The sequence below is a fragment of the Sturnus vulgaris genome, chromosome 3 (genome assembly GCF_052056855.1).
Source record: "Sturnus vulgaris isolate bStuVul1 chromosome 3, bStuVul1.hap1, whole genome shotgun sequence".
NCBI lineage: Eukaryota > Metazoa > Chordata > Aves > Passeriformes > Sturnidae > Sturnus > Sturnus vulgaris.
The window spans coordinates 115,195,595-115,204,371 of record NC_142245.1 but is presented as its reverse complement, the minus strand read 5'-3'; the positions used below and the strand labels follow the sequence as shown (position 1 = coordinate 115,204,371).

At 55.5% G+C, this 8,777-nt stretch overlaps 2 long non-coding RNA genes across 2 annotated transcripts; both read right to left on the bottom strand.

Annotated features, from left to right (window-relative positions):
• Nucleotides 1-1,050: 1,050 nt before the first annotated feature.
• On the bottom strand, nt 1,051-3,121 carry LOC148224588 (uncharacterized). Its single transcript, XR_015802929.1, has 3 exons — nt 2,715-3,121; nt 1,496-1,642; nt 1,051-1,241 (listed from the first exon to the last, which is right to left on the bottom strand). It is a non-coding gene; the product is annotated as an uncharacterized LOC148224588 (long non-coding RNA).
• A 669-nt stretch (nt 3,122-3,790) lies between these two features.
• LOC148224587 (uncharacterized) lies at nt 3,791-4,951 on the bottom strand. Its single transcript, XR_015802928.1, has 2 exons — nt 4,867-4,951; nt 3,791-4,208 (listed from the first exon to the last, which is right to left on the bottom strand). It is a non-coding gene; the product is annotated as an uncharacterized LOC148224587 (long non-coding RNA).
• Between the last annotated feature and the right edge of the window lie 3,826 nt (nt 4,952-8,777).

The following is an 8,777-nucleotide window of genomic DNA, read 5'->3' as shown; positions in this document are numbered from 1 at the left end:
AGTAACGGACGCTTAGACTTGCACCAGAAATTGAGACCTTTACCACAAATAACTGCTTCTGTCACTGCTCACCTTGCCCACTTCCACCTGACAGCTGATATCCACCATCACTTCCTAAAAATAAAGAGAAAGAACAGTGCTGTAACACAGCCACCACTTATGCTTCCCCGACGAGGACAAACAGTCACCGACCTGCTTGGGGCAACCCCCTCACCCACAATGGGGCGCTCTGCTTCTGATTTAAACCATCTGCATCTGAAAGGAAGTTATGACAAAGGTTAAAGCCCTGCACAGCTCCAGAGGCCTTGTTTCTACCTAGGAAAACCATCCAGAATCCAAATATACTCTGCATTACAAATTTCAAGTCCCCAGCATTTATGCTTTTACCCCCACTCCCACACTGCGCAGCAGGGCAGAACGATCCCAGGCCAGACACGCAAACGCCTCTGACACAGGGGATGACAAACAAGGGGACGCAACAGCAAGAGAAAACTCATTCAGAAGAGCGACTGCAAGCACGGAGAGAACGAGGAAGGGCACGGCCGAGATGAGAGCGACGCTGACCTGATGAGGCTCAGAGAAGCCGGCAGGAACAAGATGCTAACAGAACGATTTATTCCAAGACCCAAAAGGATGGATGCCCGAGACCCCCTACGCTCAGAATCCTCTACCTATCTTCACACTCCTGCAAGTCCTAATCCAGTACAAGGCATCTCTCCAGTGCACAGAACAAGACCTTTAAAAAAGACATCTCATCTCTCTTGAGAAGCATCCAGTCAGATTCTAATACCTGTCCAATCCCTTGGGTCAAAGGTTTGATTGTAGCAGTGCCAGGCAGAGGAAAGCAGCAATGAGAGATGCTAAGAATGATGTCAGAGTTTCCAAAAAGAACCTTGAAGGGCAAAGGGAAAAGACATGCCACACGAGACACACACTGCACGATAGACAAATGACACAACAAACACCAGGGCCGCTCTGCCCTGTGCACCTCAGCATCTTCAGATCTACACTACATATGTCCAAAGGGGACTCGGCCTAGACATCCTCGTCTCCAAACCTGACTCAAAAACCCCGTCCAAAGAGTCCTGACCCCACATCCCACTTCCATCCCCCCTGTGGGTGGAAGCCCTCCACTTATCTCACGGACATCAGGGGATGTGAGCCCATGGCAGGTGTGAAGGAAGGCCATCTCATCCTCTGACAATTCCGTGCTCTCAAAGCGCTGCTGTCACTGATGTCAACTGCAATTAATGAAATAAAATATTAGTGCATTATCTCAGGAGCACCATCACCCAAAACCTGACAATTTTGATGCTCACCATCTCCTGAAAATGCCTGCTCCCTCGGGCCACAGGATTCGGCCACACGCAGAGCCTGACACCGTCATCACAGGCTATGCGTGGCTGAGGGGGGGACAAGGTGATGTGGCATTGCTCAACCATGAGTGGACCCACACCAATCCACCTTACCTCCTCAAATCACCATAGCTACTCACCTCTTCCTGAATGGCATGTCCAAACAGGAAAAGATCAAGGCTTCATCACAGACTCCTGGAATACTTCCTAAGTTCTCAGGACTGCAGGAAACCATCTCTCTTGGCCCATTGGTGAGGGGGGAGTCTCACCTTTATACAAGTCCAAGCCTAAAACAAACCAACAGTAATGGATGCTCAGTGTTGCACCAGAAACTCAGACCTTAAACACAGATAACTGCTTTTGTCACTGCTCACAGGGCCTGTGGGGGCCCTGCCTCCGCTGAGCAGGAGACCAAAGCTTCACGCCTGCCCCAGGGGGGCTGCAGGGAGGCCATAAAGGCCTAAAAATGCTGAGGGGCTTCAGGGGTGGCCAAGGCACAAAGCCAAGGGCCGTGGGCAAAAGGCCCTGCCCTGCTTACAGGGTGGCCTGGGGGAGCTCCATTTCCCCCCTGGCCTGCACACACTGGGGCTCTCACTGTCCTTTTATAGGGTCGCCCCGCTCTCCAGCCAGCCAAAGCAGCAACAGTGGCAAAAGGCCAAGGGCAGCAAAGCAAAGACCCAGCCCTGCTTACAGGGAGGTCACCCAGCACACACGCAGTCAGGCACCTCCCTCTCGCTCAGCCACACTCGCTCAGACACTTGGCCCCTCCGTGTTCCTCAAGACACCCGAACCTCACTCGCGGCACCTGCATCTCCCTCGGTGTCCCCATGGCCCTCAGCACAATTCACAGCTCCTGCTTCTCCCTCAGTGAAACACAGGATACCTCATCTTGAAGCCCACAAAATCCACTGCACAGTAACTCAGCTTTCCCCTGCGACAACTTCATTCTGTCCCTCAGAAATCACCTCAGATTCCGCCCTAAAACGTCCTTTCTGAATACTATAGATTAGCTCTGGTTTATCCCGAAAATATACTTTACGAAATAATTCAGCTTTTCCCTGAGAGCAGTTCATTCTGTTCCATAGAATTTGCTGGAGATACTACCTTAAACCTCTCACTAGGACAGGCCCAGCTGATGAAAACCACAGCTTCAGGAAAGTATCCTACAGCACTGGATTGTCTGATGTATCAGAGCTTCCACTTTCCAAAGACTGCCACAGGCAATTATTTTATGACAAGTGGAAAAGGATTATTAAATAAAAGGAGATTATTAGCAATAAGTCAAGATGAATTTTGCGATGTCCAGTCCCTCCAGACCAATTGGCAGAGATCCTCCACCAGGTCACCAAGAAGACTTACTTGCAATTTTCAGAATACAAAGCAGCATAGATCAGTTTCACATAGGAATTAATCAACTTTTTGACAATGTTCATTCCCACAACAGAAAAATGTGAGAGGTCGCTGGCTGTCCTCAGTAAAATGGCTTCCAGAGCTTGAAAGATTAACAGCATCTGCAGGACAGAAAAGTAAGTTAATATCTGACTTGAAATTATTACCTGAGCAAACAGTAACAACCGCCATTAAGAAAAAGAATAACCCCCCTCCAAGAGGAAAGCTTCCACATATGAAAGTGACATTAACTTCTAGATTCTCTCCCAAATTAATGCTTCCTCTTGGAAAAGATCACTTCTGAGAGCATGTAGTTTCAAGAAACCAATGCTTCAAGTGATGGTTGCTCCCAAGTGGAGGAAAAAAATGAAATATGCTGGAAGAAAACATTGGGGCTGTTCCAGTCTCATAATTAATTCCTTCCAGAAGAATCCAGAAACCGTACAGCACCGGGGCTGTGCCCATTACAAACATCAGCCCCTGTCAGCAATAGGATATTGAGCAAAGGCTGTCACTGAACATGACACAGACAGAAACAATACTGAAAGGCAAAGAACAGCAAGTGATGGTTAAAAAGACATGCAATGCCATACTACATTGCAAGCAGTTAGCAATGCTGCACCAGCATTCACAGTGAAAAGCTGTTGAACTCTTTGTTCATTCATCATATTCTGATGAGGACTAATCGTGCCCAGCTGAAATGAGAAAAATGAGGTCAACTTTACCAATGGCATCTGAGGAATACTGATGTATAAGAGAGGTATCTAAAAACATTTACTTTCACTAGCTTACTTTAGTTTTGCTTTTTTAACTGCTTCTATTGATCTCCTTATTTCCTAAAAGGTATTTTGATAACACTTCAAGAACCCTAACAGCCTGATTTACACAGGACTATTGGTTGTGTGTGTCACTAAAGCCAGTAACACCCACAAACAGAAAAGAGCATCTGGCACTTGGTAGGTGCTTCTGCCACTGCTACTTCCAGGAAAAAAAAACAACAACAAAAAAAAAACCACAAACCCAAAACCATATTAGATTATTAAGAGTTATTTACACCACAAAGCATTTATTCACAGAACCGCTGAATTTTCTGAGCTGGAAAGGACCCACAAAGATCATCCAGTCCAACAATCGGCCCTGCACAGACACCCCAACAATCCCACCCTGGGCACCCCTGAGGGTATTGTCCAAACGCTCCTGGAGCTCTGGCAGCCTTGGGGGCTGTGCCCATTCCTTGGCGACCTTTTCTTGGTTCTTCTCCAGCGTGAGATTGTTGGGATTGCAGCTGCTAGTCCCTGAATTACAACCCCCATATGCAACTTATTTCACTTTCAGGCTTCCTTTCTGCATTGAGAAGTTTGAATATCTCAGCACATTCCACAGAAATTTTCACGTGTCCTTCCACGACATCGTACACGTGGGGCAACGGCAGCGTCTTGGCGACGGACACCAAGTTCTCCAGCCCTGCAAAGCCACAGTGTCACCCGGGGGCCGGCTCCGGGTAGGACACTGAGGGGCCGGGCCATGCCCCCGCCTTGCCCGGCCCAGGACCGTCCCCCGCCCCCGCCTTGCCCAGCCTGGGACCGTCCCCCCCCAGCATGCCCGGCCCGGGACCGTCCCCCCGCCGCCCATTCGTGTAGCCAAGCCTGGGGACCCCCATCCCGGCTTGCCCAGCCCCGAGGCCTGCCCCCCGTCTTGCCCAGCCCCAGGGACCGCCCCATCGGCTTGCCCGAACCCGGGCTACCTCCCCCCCCACCCGGCATGCCCGGCCTGGGGCTCTCCCCCCCGCCTTGCCCCCCCCGGGGCCCCCCGCCCCGGCTTCCCCGGCCCGGGGCAACCCCTTAGGAATGCCCGGACCGGGCCCCCCGCCCTGCTTGCCTGGCAAGTCCTGCCCGGAGCCCCCCCCCCCCGGCTTGCCCGGACAGGGCCCCCCCCCGGCTTGCCTGGACGGGGGCCCCCCCACCCTTCGGCTTGCCTTGCATGACCAGCCCGGACCGTCCCCTCGGATTGCCTGGCTTGCCCAGCGCCGAGGCCCGCCCCCCCGTCTTGCCCAGCCCCGGGGCCCGCCCCCCCCAGCTGGCCCGGCGCGGGGCCCCACTACTTCGGCGCCCCCTCGGCTTACCAGGCTTGCCCGGCCCGGGGCTCCCCCTCGGCTTGCCCGGCATGACCAACCCGGAGCTCCCCCCCTTCGGCTTGCCCGGCATGACCAACCCGGAGCGTCCCCTCGGATTGCCTGGCTTGCCCAGCGCCGAGGCCCGCCCCCCCGTCTTATTCAGCCCCAGGGACCGCCCCTTCGGCTTGCCCAGCCCCGTGGCCCGCCCCCCCCCAGCTGGCCCGGCGCGGGCCCCCCCCACTTCGGGGCGCCCCCTCGGCTTACCAGGCTTGCCCGGCCCGGGGCTCCCCCCGGCTTGCCTGGCATGACCAGCCCGGAGCCCCCGCGGGGCTTGCCCAGCCCGGAGCCCCCCCGCTTCGGCTTGCCCGGCATGACCAACCCGGAGCGTCCCCTCGGATTGCCTGGCTTGCCCAGCGCCGAGGCCCGCCCCCCCGTCTTGTTCAGCCCCAGGGACCGCCCCTTCGGCTTGCCCAGCCCCGTGGCCCGCCCCCCCCCAGCTGGCCCGGCGCGGGCCCCCCCCACTTCGGGGCGCCCCCTCGGCTTACCAGGCTTGCCCGGCCCGGGGCTCCCCCCGGCTTGCCTGGCATGACCAGCCCGGAGCCCCCGCGGGGCTTGCCCAGCCCGGAGCCCCCCCGCTTCGGCTTGCCCGGCATGACCAACCCGGAGCGTCCCCTCGGATTGCCTGGCTTGCCCAGCGCCGAGGCCCGCCCCCCCGTCTTGCCCAGCCCCGGGACCCGCCCCCCCCCAGCTGGCCCGGCGCGGGGCCCCACTACTTCGGCGCCCCCTCGGCTTACCAGGCTTGCCCGGCCCGGGGCTCCCCCCGGCTTGCCTGGCATGACCAGCCCGGAGCTCCCCCCCTTCGGCTTGCCCGGCATGACCAGCCCGGAGCGTCCCCTCGGATTGCCTGGCTTGCCCAGCGCCGAGGCCCGCCCCCCCGTCTTATTCAGCCCCAGGGACCGCCCCTTCGGCTTGCCCAGCCCCGTGGCCCGCCCCCCCCCAGCTGGCCCGGCGCGGGCCCCCCCCACTTCGGGGCGCCCCCTCGGCTTACCAGGCTTGCCCGGCCCGGGGCTCCCCCCGGCTTGCCTGGCATGACCAGCCCGGAGCCCCCGCGGGGCTTGCCCAGCCCGGAGCCCCCCCGCTTCGGCTTGCCCGGCATGACCAACCCGGAGCGTCCCCTCGGATTGCCTGGCTTGCCCAGCGCCGAGGCCCGCCCCCCCGTCTTGTTCAGCCCCAGGGACCGCCCCTTCGGCTTGCCCAGCCCCGTGGCCCGCCCCCCCCCAGCTGGCCCGGCGCGGGCCCCCCCCACTTCGGGGCGCCCCCTCGGCTTACCAGGCTTGCCCGGCCCGGGGCTCCCCCCGGCTTGCCTGGCATGACCAGCCCGGAGCCCCCGCGGGGCTTGCCCAGCCCGGAGCCCCCCCGCTTCGGCTTGCCCGGCATGACCAACCCGGAGCGTCCCCTCGGATTGCCTGGCTTGCCCAGCGCCGAGGCCCGCCCCCCCGTCTTGCCCAGCCCCGGGGCCCGCCCCCCCCAGCTGGCCCGGCGCGGGGCCCCACTACTTCGGCGCCCCCTCGGCTTACCAGGCTTGCCCGGCCCGGGGCTCCCCCCGGCTTGCCTGGCATGACCAGCCCGGAGCGTCCCCTCGGATTGCCTGGCTTGCCCAGCGCCGAGGCCCGCCCCCCCGTCTTGTTCAGCCCCTGGGACCGCCCCTTCGGCTTGCCCAGCCCCGTGGCCCGCCCCCCCCCAGCTGGCCCGGCGCGGGGCCCCCCCACTTTGGGGCGCCCCCTCGGCTTACCAGGCTTGCCCGGCCCGGGGCTCCCCCCGGCTTGCCTGGCATGACCAGCCCGGAGCCCCCGCGGGGCTTGCCCAACCCGGAGCCCCCCCGCTTCGGCTTGCCCGGCATGACCAACCCGGAGCGTCCCCTCGGATTGCCTGGCTTGCCCAGCGCCGAGGCCCGCCCCCCCGTCTGGCCCAGCCCCGGGGCCCGCCCCCCCCAGCTGGCCCGGCACGGGGCCCCCCCACTTCGGGGCGCCCCCTCGGCTTACCAGGCTTGCCCGGCCCGGGGCTCCCCCTCGGCTTGCCTGGCATGACCAGAGCAGATGAAGTAATGCTTAAATGCTTATTAGTAATTAATTCATTATTAAATAAATGTATTTATTTTCTTTTTTCCATTACAGTCCATTCTTTTCCTGGCTCATTTAGCCCTGGACTGTGCTTGTATCCAGCCTTACTATGGCTAGATGCTTTGTCTCTGAGAGGCCAAGTGCAGCAACAGCAGGAGGGAGGGAGCAGAGCTGTCTTCTCAAGGGAGTACGGGCGGGAACAAATCTCACTGAAGGAAGTTTCTCAAGATGCTCTGGCTGATGAATTAACTAACGTAGCTCAGAATGAAAGTTGATTTGGAGTCTGAGGTGCTGGTGGTGTGGGGTTTTTTTTTACCAAATCTTTTTCTCTTTGATTTTAGTTTGAACGGTTCATACCAAATGCAGATGAGATTCCTGTCAACTAACTCTAGTTATCTTAAATCTAAGTGCTCATTTTCAGCTAATTGTCTAGACACTCTCTATCATCAGCGAAGAAATAGAGGCACTTCAGGCGTGATTAATCCCATCCTAAAATAGGTGTCTAAGCTGGGATGAATTGGAAGTAGTCTTCCTCCACCAAATAGCAGGAGAGCGCTGACAACTGGTTAGACAAAGAGGAGCTAAAGACAGGTGAGATGGTCCCCCTCTTTTCTCTCTTGGTGGTTTCACTGACTTAGGAACCGAGTTAGATTTTTCAGTATTTGTGGAATAGTTTGATTGTGTGAAATAGATGCTGGTATCCAATCCACCAGATTCGAGAGTGTGTGAGGCAGAAAATAATGTACCCAGTTTCACTGGTCCTGTGCATGGACAGCCTGTGCTTTGTTAGTGTTTGTCAAATGGTAGCTGAAAAAACAAAATCTGGTGCATAAAGCGTGGCTCATATTCCGGGCTGGGATCAGCCTAGAGATCAGCAGCTACCCACAGGGAAGGCTCCACTTCGTTACTGCTCTGTACAAACAATCTCGCAGTGACACTTCAAAGCTGTCCTCTCTCTCATTTGTTTTCTGAAATATAAATATTCTAAATGAAAAACAAATTAAGCGCAGTGTGTGCAGCGTAACTCAAAAGTAACTGGAATGGAAGGCATTTCAAGCCGGCAGAAGTATTAGTTCAATGGCATATAAACGGTTTTCTCAATAAAATTCAGAATTAATATCCATTAGAACTTTAATGAAGGTTGAAACTTCCCTCAATAAAGAGAGTAATTAATAACACTTTTTACAGGAGGAATCCTGTACTTTTTATTCCCATGCATTTTTTTGTGTGTGAAATGAAGTGAATATGCCATTTAACATTAAATTAGCAAAAATGTTTCTATTTCGAGGTATACTTTGTAACGGAAACAAACCAACTGAAGGCAGTTATTGAACTTTCATTTGCCTCTCCAGAACTAAGGTTCTGCTGAATGTTTTTCATAATTGGACAATAATGTTTTTCGGACAACAGTGAACCCTTCACTGAGGAAGTGTGGACAAAACAGCCATTTCTGTGAAATGAAACAGCTCACCTCTATGAAAATTTGCTTAAAATTTAAAGGAACTTAAAGGTTTTTAAGCCTGCCCTGATTCTGGGCTGAGATAGGAGAAAATAATGCCGTCAGATTCTCATTAAGGTCTGCCCATCTCTGAAATATTTCCCCTGGATTTTGGTAGCAATTTAAGTATGCCAGTGGAAAAAATTACTGAGTTTCTATGATGTGTTTTGGTTCTTGAGCTACTCATTGTTTTTTCTCTTCCCTTTGTTACTGTAGTTAAGGAAAGGAATACCCAAGGACGAGAGTTTCTCCTAGATTGTATCAGAGCTATCTCTTATTCATATTTATTATACTTACATATA